Source organism: Vulpes vulpes, chromosome 5 (genome assembly GCF_048418805.1).
Source record: "Vulpes vulpes isolate BD-2025 chromosome 5, VulVul3, whole genome shotgun sequence".
Taxonomy (NCBI): domain Eukaryota; kingdom Metazoa; phylum Chordata; class Mammalia; order Carnivora; family Canidae; genus Vulpes; species Vulpes vulpes.
Genome location: NC_132784.1, coordinates 22,360,847 through 22,373,683, shown reverse-complemented (window position 1 = coordinate 22,373,683; position 12,837 = coordinate 22,360,847). Strand labels below are relative to the sequence as shown.

General features: G+C 33.4%; 1 long non-coding RNA gene across 1 annotated transcript in view; it reads right to left on the bottom strand.

Annotated features, from left to right (window-relative positions):
- Positions 1-5,578: 5,578 nt before the first annotated feature.
- LOC140598873 (uncharacterized) overlaps positions 5,579-12,837 on the bottom strand; it is a 72,944-nt gene continuing 65,685 nt past the window's right edge. Inside the window, exon 3 of the long non-coding RNA XR_012001423.1 lies at positions 5,579-5,645. This is a non-coding gene — a long non-coding RNA (uncharacterized lncRNA). The remainder of the gene's footprint in view (positions 5,646-12,837) is intronic.

Genomic DNA, 12,837 nt, shown 5'->3' with positions numbered 1-12,837 from the left:
TTTATCTTTCTAAGTCACAGTTGAATAATGATGAGGCACGTCAGATATCTGGTTACCATGTACCCTTCTCAAGTCCATTCTATTCTCATACCTTCTCAATTGGAGAATAGCATGATTGTAGGACTAAAGCATACAGGGCTTTCAGACTCTGTGAAGGTAAGTAAATATTAACACATATAGTCTTTGATAAACATGCAAGTTGAATGTGTGCTGTTACATGTAATCTTAATATCCATGGAAAATTAACCAGATTCCATTTTTTGGTCCTAGCAAAAGATATTTAGTCTATTTCCAAACCCTACCCCCCAACAAAAGAAGAGCAAAGGAGAAGAAATATGTGAATATAAGACATGCAAGCTAGGAGCTGTAGATAGAGATTTCAAAGAGAAGCTTTCGAAGTGAGAAATGAGGGAGGTATTGCATACGGAGGTCTGTCAAAGACAGAGAAAAATAAAAAGAAATTTAAAAACCATTGCTCTGGACTATTTGTCACCTTCATGGTGTTCTAAGAGGTAGAAGTCGAATAAAGGGCTTGAATTATTTTGAATTTGTTCTGTTTTCAGGGGCTGTGTCATTTTAACTGCAACATTGCCCTAGGTCTGAACTGTGTGGGTCAGGGCTACAGCAGTATTTGTATGTATTAAATTTATAACTTCCCCATGAATCAGGGAAATTTTGCCCTGAATGTATTATTAGGTTTTCACAGGGTACTTCTGTTTGCTGCTTATCTTAGGAGTGTACTTATTAACTTGAACACATTTCCAATTTTCCCACGAGCCCTCTTATGCACACATTTAACAAAATTAGCCCTTACATATTCCGGTTTTATCTCTAGAATTGTTTTTGCAATAATACATAATAGGCAGGTTACTGTTATTTTTGGAACTTATATTCTAACATTGTAATATTTCTAAAATGGACATTTTTATTCATTGGCTACTCCAGCACCTGAGGAAATCAAGTTTTTCTAATAGCTACTGGTTACCAGAGGAGTCTAATTAATTTTTGCCATTATGCAATGAGATCATGCAAATTTATTTCTGAAAAATTATATAATAAAATGCAAAAAAAATCCCATCTTTGTTATTTCATGAGAAAACATTGGGTATTATTGGAGAAACATAAGTGATCCCACAAGCAAGGGGATAATACATAGCTTAAGCTTTGTTTCCGAATAACTGATTCTCAACCAACAGCCTGGCACCATGAAAGCTACTGCTCCACCAATATTTCCCAGCACCGCTCTTATCTCAAAGAGAAATCAACAAAGATCAGATCGTTTTAGTTTGGTTCCCCAAAAAAGCAGGTCCAGAGTCAAGGATATGGATACATGTATTTCATTTGGATGTGATCCAAGAAAACGGAGTGGCGGAAGAAAGATGAGCTCAAATTCTCTGACTTGTGTGTGTGTGTGTGTGTGTGTGTGTGTGTGTGTGTGTGTGAAGAATGAGGTCTACCCACTCGCTAGCTTTATGACTGCTTTGATGAAAGCTAGGTGATGACTGCTTCGACCGAAGAGTAGAGTAGAAATGTATGACAGAAGTGATGCTGCGTAATTACAGAGACCAACTACAAGAATCTTTGCTGCTTTTGCCTCAGTATTTTGGAACAATATGTATCCCTGGGGACTCCAGGTCAGCACATAAGTCAAAAGTACATTGCGATTGCCATTGTGGACAGGCCCCATGTTAATTCTGTAGCACATCTTTCCTGTTCTATGTTCATGATCCCAAAGCCTTTAGAGTAAGGCCAGAGAATATGATTACAGTACCAAGTATCTGCTAATCAACTGGATTTCAGTTCCCAAATGTTTGACTGAAAGATCTCTTTGAGTGGTTTTGTTTACATAGTTTCTGTGATTTATGTATAGGATTTTAAAACTTGTTCTTAACTTGAACTTCATGCTGGGTCAGAATCTAAAGAGAAACTATTACTGTCTATAGATATAGAACTTGACCTTCATCATGAATTAGCCAATACAAACAAACAAACAAACAAATAACAACCACAGAAAGTCTGTGTAAAATACAAATGTGACCTCCTCTGGTTGTATCCTGAACAGAAAAGATATAGGGGATATACCAAAACAGTAAGATTGCAGAGATTTCTTTCAGGTGAGTGGAAAGAAGAAGCTAAAGTCAAATACCTGACTTTTTTTTTTTTTAATTTATTTATGATAGTCACAGAGAGAGAGAGAGAGAGAGAGAGAGAGGCAGAGAGGCAGAGACATAGGCAGAGACATAGGCAGAGGGAGAAGCAGGCTCCATGCACCGGGAGCCTGACGTGGGATTCGATCCCGGGTCTCCAGTATCGCGCCCTGGGCCAAAGGCAGGCGCTAAACCGCTGCACCACCCAGGGATCCCAAATACCTGACTTTCTTATGTTTGCCTTCTTTTATGCTTAAAGCTGAACTTTACTTTTTTTTTTTTTCCAGTAACGACCAAGTTCTTGTGGAAAAGAGAGTAAGTATATGCTGGGGGAAGGTACGGAGATTTCTAAGGAGGAGACTTTGCTGATGGGTAGAACTATCCCAAAGTTATCATGAATTGCCAGAAAGGTTATAAACCTCATGCTGATCTTATGTTCTTTTTCTTTTAATTTTTATTTATACTAATATAACTTAATGAAAACAACACAAATCATTGTACTGCAGTCTTCCAGTATCAGAAATAAAAAGAAACCATGTCCCCAGCGAGAGGACATAATGACATAACCCATGTCTCTAAGGTTTAGAGATAGTCACCACACACTCATTTTTGAGAGAAGACAGTATCTTCAACAGCTTATGAGTCCCAGAAATATTGGGTAATTATTCCAAAAGAGGAGAGAAGGGCAGCATTTCCATTACAGGAGCCTCATGAGTACAGCAATGATGACTTTGCTGAAGAGTTACCCTCATTGTGGCAAGATTGCACTAAAACCAAAATCCAGTAATTTTCCTTTGGTACAATTGAATGGAGCTAAGGTTCTCATTCATTGACTGTAGATAATTCTCAGATGTTTGATTTTTCATTTTATTCCAGCAAGTAAGACCACTAATTTAACATTCACGCCAACACTTACATCATTGTAACAAAATGATTAACCTTCCAAGAAGGTGTTTGACTGCCCGGTGACTATCTCTGGGGTTTCTGACAATATGATGTATGAAAAAACAAAAACAAAAACAAAAACTAAGAAACTGAGGTCAAGAAAGATTTTCCTGGGAATCCTTCTAACTTAAGTATAGTGTTTTCAAAACCTAATGGTAAGACTGTCTTTTAATGTAGATACCTGAAATGTTACAGTGCTTCATACATATTAATATAGTTAAAAAATACAGCAATGACTTCCTTGTGTTTATTTCTAGTCACTTGGTATTTCTAACCTTGATTTGCCTCCTTTTCTACTTTGTGCTTCAAAGAATTCAGCTAAGCCTACCGCTTAACAACTTTTCTATTGCATTGTACAGATACAGTATAGGTGACTTAAATTATTGGTTGATCTTTCCCTTTTAAAGTAACTTTAGTTCATGATGTGGTAGTGTACTTGTTACTGCTTTTGTTGTCTTGATAAATTCTGAAGATTAACTTGGTTCTTTCACTTTCTTCTCAGTAGACGACTTGGTTCTTTCTGTTATTCCTTATTTTGTCTGATTTAATGACTATTTTGTTGATCACTTGCCTGCAGTTTCTATTACTGTCACTGTTCTTTTCACTTAATTATTTGAGTGATTACACCATTTTCTCTTAAAATAGAGATTAATTTTTAAAGTCTTGTCAATTAGTCTCTCACACCTTTAATGATGTTTACTACAACAAGTAGCAAGATTTATTTCAGATTTCAGTCTCTCTCTTTTTCTCGATCTCTTCTCTCTCTCTCTCCTGAAAAAAGTCTATGCCAATGAGCATTGAAACAATAATGTGATGAAAAAATTATCTTGAAAAAATATGGTCCTGTATTTGCTACTGATATCTGTAGAAACTTAATAACTCAGAATCACAAAAGCCATGACTTAGTGAATATGTAAACAAGGATGATGAAATGAGGTAAAAATTCAGAAAATAGAGGCTAAATTGAAATATTCAAAACCAAATTCTTCAAAATCCAGAGGAAAAAATATATGATTGCATCAATCCTAATTTACTTGAAATATGTATCTAATGAAACTCAGACTTGTAAATCTGTCAGATAAGTACGTAGTACTGAGATTCTTTATATAGATATAAATACATAGAAGAGCTTTATGAGAAAAAAGTTATTAGATGTTGTTTTTGGAATCTTACCATGCCATTTCTAATCAAGGAAAAGCAAGAAGTTATGGAGGACTGTGTTGGGGAGAATCAACCTCTGTCTAGCTCATAAATGTTATATGTCTACAACTTTCAGGATTGTAGAAACATAGAAATATCATGGCTCATAATCGAAATGCCTATTGGATTATATCTATTCCAAGCTGCAGATCTGATCTACATATTGCTTCTATATGGTAGAGACAACTCTGATCACCAAGATTCATGCTCTCTTCATGGCTTGAAGCAAGTGCTGGAATAAAGCTGTCCAGCCAAGCATGTGTTTTTCAGCCATCTTGTATCTAAGCAGAGACATGATTAACTCTGGCTAATAAAATGTGAGCAAAAGTAATGACTATCACTTCTTCAATACGGGAGTTACAGTCTATGTGTCTTTCTCATGCCTTTCCCCCACACCATGGAAAACTTGTTGGCCCCATGTGGAAGAGCTCAGCCTTATAAAATGCAAGACATCTGAATCCTTGAGTCTGGTTGGAGGAAAGCTATTATGGCACATCTGTTCAGGCTGGTACAGTTTTTCTGTAAAAGACCAACTTTGTGAGTATTTTAGGGTTTGTGAACCACATGTCTGTCACTTCTCTTTCTTTCCCTCATCCTCCTTCTTTCTCTTCCTGTTCATCTCCTTCTAAGACCTTTAAAAATGTAAAAATCATTCTTAGCTTGTGAGTCATTTACAGTCTGTGGGACAGATAAGCCTGTGGCCCTAGTTTGCTAATCCTTATACCACTGAAATTTGGAGGTTTTGCAATAGCCATAAGCATATTCAGATTAATGCACTCTATAACAAGGGTTGGCAAACTTCATCCAGGCTACCTCTGTCCTGTGGCCTATTTGTATAAATAAAATTTCATTTTGATAAAGCCAGACCCACTTACTTCCATAAGTACTTCCAGTAATCTCTATGGTTACTTTTGCGCTATAAAGGCAGAGCCAAGTAGTTGCAACAGAGATTGTACTGCCAACAAAGACTAAAATATTTGCTGTCTGTACCTTCAAAGAAAAATCTTGCCTAACCCTTTTCTAGTGACTTTGATAATAGTTTCCTTGCCTCTAAAAGTATCTCTTCATTAATGTGGCAGTCACAACTCTCAGGGGAGCTGTTTTTCCAACCTAGTAGAAAGTTCTCTCTCACATTAAGACAGAATCTCTTTTCCTGTAACATCATCCATTGATCCTCATTTTTTCCCCATAACCTCACAGCATAAGATGTTCCTCTTCTACGGAGTAGCCTCTCAAACAGTGGGGTACTTTTGAGAAGAGGAAACTGAGGTATAGTAGATGTATCACTTGCTTACCACAGAGAGGTGTAGTTTGCTCTCTTTTCCTTATATTTCCCCAAGTATTTGTTAGAATCTAAAAAAAAAAAAAGAAACAATTAGTTCAAAGTGTCCTGAAAAGTGAGTTCTTAATGTATAAATCTTAAATTTTGAAACAAATGTGATTTTCAGTTTTATGTTTCTACTCTGAGAGATATTGGAGATATTCCTTTTTGCTTTAATGACATTTAGGATGAGATTGTGTAATGATTAGCATTCAGGAGTGAGATTGTGGGGTCAGACTGACCTAAAGTCTAAATATGACTTCAAGGCTAATCAACGGTTTAACTCTGAGCAAATTTCTTAAGTCACTATGGTTCACAACCCGTGTCTGCCAAATTAAAGAATTGTTATTTAGAAAAACTATCTAAGAAATACCTGTGTTTTGAATGTTTAAAAAGAAGATACATTTGTAATGTTCTGCACTACCTGTAACACATCAGAAACACTAAGAAAATGTCATTTATTATGGTGCTAGCATATTCTCATTTCTTTTGTATATAAGCATGAGGAATAGTATCTTATTGTAATGTCTATACATACTGTCATACAAGGAGCACGGTGTGTGGGTTTTGAAAATTTATGTTGAAATCAGTTAAAAATCAACTTATGTTAAGACTATCTGAACTTTCTTGCATAATTCTTTAGAATTTCTTACAAGTGCTATGATATAATTGTACATTTGTTTGTCCATATGCATTCGTAAACACTATGTTAGCGTAGTTTTGTAAAGTTTAAGCTGTTTTGAGAGCACATACAGTCCTTATGCATACCATCTCCCATTTGCTGCCTTTATTATTTATCACACTAAAAGGAGAACCATAGAATCTTAGAGGGCATGAGAATTTAATCTAATGATACTTCATCTAAGGCATAATAGCTTTAACAACATTTATTCAGTATTCGACAAATATTCACTAAGTGTCTGCCCTGTATCTTACAACACTTCTCATCTATGTTCTCTTGGAACATTCATTCTAGTCAGGGAGAAAGACAACCAACAAGTTAACAATAAATAAACAAGGGCAATGTGGTAATAAGATAAGGGTTATTCTTCTGAGAACAAAGATGCCTCTTATCACTAATACTCAGCTCAAATGCTACCTCCTCAGAGAGAAAATACAAGGTAAGAACACTCCAGGCTAAGAGAACTGCAAGTAAAAACTCCTTAAGTTAGAGATGAGACAACATGGGGGGAAATAACATCAAATGGCAAGACATCATTTGGGGATGGCTTAAAATTACATATTACAACTTGCATGATCAGTAGAAAATCTTTACTTCAGGAAAATATACTTTCCTTTACCACCTTCCAGTTGTTTCTAGTTTAGTGTTTTAGAATTGTGCAATAATATAAGCTTATCTTTCTTAACGTTTAGCTCATTAATACCAAACTTCCTCGTTTCTTTTTTTTTTTTTTTTTTTTTATATTTTTTATTTTTTTTTTCCTCGTTTCTTTTCAACATTACAAGAGTGTATAATAGGAAGTATCTTGACTTTGTTGTTAGATAAATATCAACTCTGATATATAATAGCTTGGTAGTCTCAGGAGAACTACATAATCTTTCTTAGCTCCACTATTCTCTTTTGCAAAATAAGGAAAATCACACCCAGCTCCCAGGAATATTGTGAGGATTAAATGAAAGAACTTTGTAAAGTACAAAGATAGCACCAGGTACATAACATGTGTTAAATGAAAGGCAACTATAATAATAACAGTCATTACATTCTTATTACCCTTGTTTTATGGCAGCTCTTCTGTCCATCAATGTTCCTCTGAAAGCACAGGTCTCTGAATTTAACATAGAACTCTAGGTAGGGTTCATTGAGGTCATCAGTTAAGAACTATTGTATTCTTTGTTCTTTACACTTCACTTTTATAATTGAGATCTTCAATGTTTTAAATCTTTTTGGCAAGTATATGATACTTATATTGACCTCACTGTAAGGAAATATTTTTATCTTATATCTTATTTGCATATGCTTACCTTTTTTCTTTTTATGTGAACTGTTAGATTTCTGAAACTTAGATGGGATGCAACGTAAAATAGAGGATAAAATCCTGGCTCTGTGGCCACATCTGGCTTTCAGTGCTGGCTTTGAATCTGTCAGAACTGGAGCAAGTTGCTAAAAAATTCTGAACACTTTCCTCATTTGTTGAATGTGAATATTAATAATTACTCTGTAGTACTTTTATAAAGATTAAATAGGACAATATATTTAAAATGTTAACATAAAGTCTAGGATATTATAATAATAATAGATCAATAAATGGTAGCTATCATTAACATTCTATTAAACTGTAATTTGTTAAATTGTTACTCTAAATAAGTCTCTCTTTGTATTTTTTCAAGATTTTATTTGAGGGAGAGAGAGAGAGAGCACTAATGGGGGTTAGGAGGGGCAGAGGGAGAGGGAGAAGCACTCTCCCTGCTCAGCAGAGAGCCCAAAGTGGGGCTCAGTCTCAGGACTCTGAGACCATGACCTCAGCCAAAGGCAAATAGGAATATATATGAATGGTCAGTTTACTATAATCCCTGTGGTCTTGCCATTTGCAATGGTATCTGTTTATTTGGACAAAGCAGGTCTTTATTCCAACAAATTATAGTATAAGGACCTATTTGATACAGCATTCTCCATTCTGCTATGTAAAATTGCATAGGCATATTTTTGTACATTTTGATTTGTTAAATCCCCTGTCAGAAGGTATCAAGCCTTGCTATTAGATTTTGATGTAATTTATGTCAGTTCTTTGAATCTTAGTAATGACTCTACTGATAAGTAGTGCACTCTGGGACTTTGGGATTTGGTAAATGATATGGAAAAGCCATTCCAATTGCACCATACGAAGTAATAACTTTTATAAATGTATAAAATAATCAGTTGAACTGAAGTTAAATGAGTCTAATTTAAATAATACAAATGTTATTAAGCAATAGTGAGTCCAAATTTTACCCATCCTACTACATTTTCAAGACTTTAAAACTTGCAAAATTCTGTTCTTAAGGGAAAAAAATAGAAAAATAAAAATAAAAATTTTTGAGAGGGGGAATAGTATGTTCATGGTCTCAAAGTAGAAATGATTGATTCTTTATTCATAATTTTTATTCCTTGTAGAGACTCCTAGGAGACATGAAAAGTAAATTTATGTTGAAATTAATTTTGCAGATAATAATATACATTTTTATTTCAATTTTAAGTGCAACTCCATTCTTCAATTCTAAAATACAAGATAATGTCATAAAGATTGGTAATTATGTTTTGAAGGGGAAATTGCTTTGATGATATTGATTCTAAAACCTACATGGTTTACTTTTTGATCTTGTCATTTGCAATCATATCATCAAATTTTTATTTTCTTCTCTAAAATGAAATTTTAAAAAATGAATACTACTCAAGACTTAAATTTGAAACCTGATTGCTTTAATATTTTAATTTACTAATCATCTCTTTTTTTATTTTACTTAAAATTACATTGAAAGTTATTTAATAAATAGTTTATATCTAAAGATGTTCATGCCATTACCAGGCAAGCAAATCCATTGCTATGGCTTATTGATATTGATATTGATATTCTGATTTAATAAGACAATGTACACTATATGGTTTAGGAAGAGATAAATCTTTTTATTTATGAAGAAGCTACACTATTCCATCAGGGCTAATTTTGGGTGAGATATATCTCATTGAATGGTTTTTAACAAAATGTGCTAGAGAACATGAAATCACACACTGTATTTAAAAGGAGGCCAAAAAGGATGCTTATAGGTTTTATTGATTTGAAATTATATTAGCATAATTTTTAAAATCTATTTACTTATCTGAGTTAAATAGATTTCAATTTTGACTTTAATTCATTGAGCACCTTAAAATTTATTAAAGAGTACCATTGGAAGGCTATGGGCTATGGGTAAAATATGGCATTTAATAATTAATCATTTTGGTAAATGAGCTCCCTTAAATTTGTTAGGTGAAGAAGTGGTCAGGTTCACTGTTGCAATCCTTATCAAAGAGCTGGGCATATCTAGGTTGTACCATAAAGATTTTCTGAACAAATCCACAAATGGATGAATAAATAAATACGATGCCCACTGAGGTCAGGAGAACACAGCATGAAAGTTTTAACAAAGACATAGAAAAAAATAAGAAAGTACCAAACAGAAATCAGAAATCACAGAACTAAAGAATATAAGAATTTCACTAAAAATTTCAATAAGGAGATTTAACAGCATACTAAAATAAGTATAAGGAACAGCGACTCAGAGATAGGCAGTAGAGTTTATCCAATCAGAGGAACAAAAAGAACAATGAATAAAAGAGAGCAAAGATAGTTTAAGGGATTTATGGGACAGTACCTAGAGGACTGATATTCATGTCATAGGAGTCCCAGAAGGAGAAAAGAGAGAAAAGGGGGCAGAAACATTATTCAAACCAATGAATTGCATCAAAAATAAATACCTAGGAGTAAATTTAACCAACGATGTAAAACATCTATACACTGAAAACTATAAGACATTGATGAAAGAAATTGAAGACAAAAAATAGAAGGGTTTTCTTCCATGCTCATGGATTGGAAGAATTAATATTGGTAAAATGTCCATACTACCTGAAACAATGTACAGATTCAATACATTCCCTATCAAAATTTCAGTGGCATGAAAATAGAAAAATAGAAAAGAAATAGAAAATAAAATCCTAAAATTTGTATGAAACAAAAAATAATCCTGAGTAGCTGAAGCAATCCTGAGAAAGAAGAAAGCGAGAAGAATCACTTTCACTGTTTCCAAACTATATCACAAAACTATAGTAATCAAAACAATATGGTATTGGCATAAAAACAGACATATAGATCAATGGAATAGAATAGAGGGCCTACAGATAAATTCAAGCATATTTGGTTAATAAATTTATAACAAAGGAACTAAGAATATACAATGGGGAAAGGACAGTATCTTCAACAAATAGTGTTGGGAAATTGGACAGCCACATACCAAAGAATGAAATTGGATCACTATCTTATATCATTAGGGAAAAATCAACTCAAATGGGTTAAAGATTTGAACATAGACCTGAAATCATAAAACTCCTAAAAGAAAACGTAGAGTGTAGGCTGCCTGACCAGTCTTGGTAATGATTTGTTCGTATCTGACACCAAAATCAAAAGGAACAAAAACAAAAATAAAAAGTGAGACAAAAAAAAAAAAAAAAAAAGACTACACCAGACTAAAAAGTTTCTGCACAGCAAAGGAAATTATCAACCAAATGAAAGATTTGGAAGAAAATATTTGTTTGTGATGTATCTGATAAATAGTAAATATCCAAAACATATAAAACACTCATACAACTCAATAGCAAAAACAAAACAACCCACAAAAAACAGCTCAATTGAAAAATGGGCAGAGGAGCTGCCCATTCTTTTTCCAAAGAATAGATACAAATGACCATCAGAGACATGAAAAATCACACAACATTACTCATCATCAGGGAAATGAGAATCAAAACCAAAATATCACATCACACCAATTAGAATGGCTATCAATTAAAACACAAGAGGTAACAAGAGTCTGCAAAGGTCTGGAGAAAAGGGAACACTTGTCCAGTATTGATGGGAATATACACTAATGCAGGCATAGTAAAAAACACGTATGAATGTTAGTCAAGAAATTAAAAATAGAAATGTCATATGATCCATCCATTACCTTCTGAAAGTATATATCAGAAAGAAAATGTCTATCTCAAAATGATCTGCACCCCCATGTCCATTGCAATATTATTTCAACGGAAATAATGGAAACAATCTAAGTATCCATTGAAGGATAAATAGATAAGTAAAATGTGATATATACATAAGGGAAGTTACGTGTGTGTTTATATTTGAATATTATTCAGCCATATGAAAGGAGGAAATCTTGCTGTTTTTGACAACATAAATGGACATTGAGGGCATTATGCCAAACGAGATAATTCTGACAAAGGACAGATACTATATGATCTTATTTACACGTGGTGTTTTTAAAAATTGAACTCACAAGAACAGAACAGATTATTGGTTGCCAGGTGTGGGAGTTGGGGTTGAGGGAAATGGATGAAAGTGATCATAAAGCAAAACTTCCAATTATAAGATAAATAAGTTCTTGTAATTAAGTAAAGCATAGTGACTATAGTTAATATAGTTAATAGTGCTGTATCGTGTATTTGAAATTTGCTAAGAGAGTAGATCTTAAAAAAAGATTATAACTTTTTGAGGTGATAGATATTTACTAAACTTTTTGTGGCAATTATTTCACAATGTCTATGTATATCAAATCATTGCATTTTAAACTTTAATACAATGCTATTGTCAATTATATCTAAAAAACTGGAAAAAAGAATCTATTTTGTTTCTAATTGTTATTGACACAAAATATTCTCGAAAAAAATTAAATGATTGAGGATGAAGGAAAAAGAGTGAGAATATAACAAGACCAGAATTAATATTAACTCATGAGAATTTACACCATGACATCCTTATACTTGTCCATTTCTCTAAATTTCTGTATAGCCAATGCAGAGAAACTGTCACCTGAATCACAATATCTTTAAAGAAAACTGCATATCAGGGGAAGCTAAAGTTTTCCTCAAACTTAGACCCAAGAGGAGTTTCTCCCATGGGTCCTTAAATAGAATTATCTGACCTGAAACATGCTCTCTTCAGATAGAATGTTTTGTGGTGGTGTTTCTCATGGTAAATATAACACAAGCAACATGACAAACATAATTTACTTGAAATTTGGTCCAGATGCATTATGAATTATTTTTTATCTTTGATAAGTGAAGTGTCCAGAGCAACATTTTTTATGTGTTCTACAGATTCCAAGAGATCCTTGTAAATGTCTTAGAAGCTTCCTTCAGAGAGATGAGGCATGGGGCTAATTGAAGTGGAAGTCATAAAAAAAACAAACAGTTTGGTTTTGCATAAAATTTAAGAAATGCTTTTACTTTCATTAAAAAAAATTGGGAAATCATTAGTATATAGAAATGTTAGGCTTTTGGAGAATCATTCTGAATTTTTTGCAAAACAAAAAAAAAATATATAATATATACATATTATGTATATTGTATACAATATTATATATATTGTATATATAATGTATATATATATTATATATATGAAATGAGTAGAAAGTTTAAAGCTTTTTTCTATAATAAGATCAGAGGCTACAGTGCTAATTAAGAACAAAGCTATGTGT